General features: G+C 31.5%; 1 protein-coding gene across 5 annotated transcripts in view; it reads right to left on the bottom strand.

Moving 5' to 3' along the window:
* Positions 1-645, bottom strand: part of cep63 (centrosomal protein 63) — a 6652-nt gene that overhangs the window by 3096 nt on the left and 2911 nt on the right. The window lies entirely within an intron of this gene.

Here is a 645-nt window from a genome sequence, read left to right as displayed (position 1 = left end):
CAGAACAGAACAGAACAGAACAGAACAGAACAGAACAGAACAGAACAGAACAGAACAGAACAGAACAGAACAGAACAGAATAAAATAAAATAGAATAGAATAAAATAGAAAATACTTTATTAATCCCTTTGGAGGTCCTCGGGCAAATTCACGTACCAGCGTCCGTACAGCACACAGATGGAGTAAAATAACAAAATAAAGTAAAATAGACTGAATATAAAGTAAAATAGACTTAATATAGCTAAATGTGCAAATAGAAAAATAATAAATAATGCAGAAAATCAACATTGCACGAAACCCTGAAAGCATCTGAACCTTCAGGAGCTGAAGTGTTCAGTCCTGTGGCTCTTTGGCTTTGAGGAGAAATACTAACAATGTGAATAAACAATAGATTTCAGCTTTGGGTTTTTTAGCTTCTAGTTTTTTGTTTCAGTTGATGAAATTGAGCAATAACATTTTTAAAGTGTAACAGCAAAATAATATAAAAGATTCATTCTACTGTCAGGGTGGAGTTTGTCATGAGAATGAGTAGTTCTGATTCTCTGCACTTTGGTTACTGTTTGGAGGATAACTTATTCCAAGTACACACATGCATTTACATACATATATATATATATATATATATATATATATATATATATATCT

This window comes from Oryzias melastigma, linkage group LG4 (genome assembly GCF_002922805.2).
Source record: "Oryzias melastigma strain HK-1 linkage group LG4, ASM292280v2, whole genome shotgun sequence".
NCBI classification, from domain to species: Eukaryota; Metazoa; Chordata; class Actinopteri; order Beloniformes; family Adrianichthyidae; genus Oryzias; species Oryzias melastigma.
Note: the sequence above shows the minus strand (reverse complement) of the source record. Positions and strands in the feature narration are given on the sequence as shown.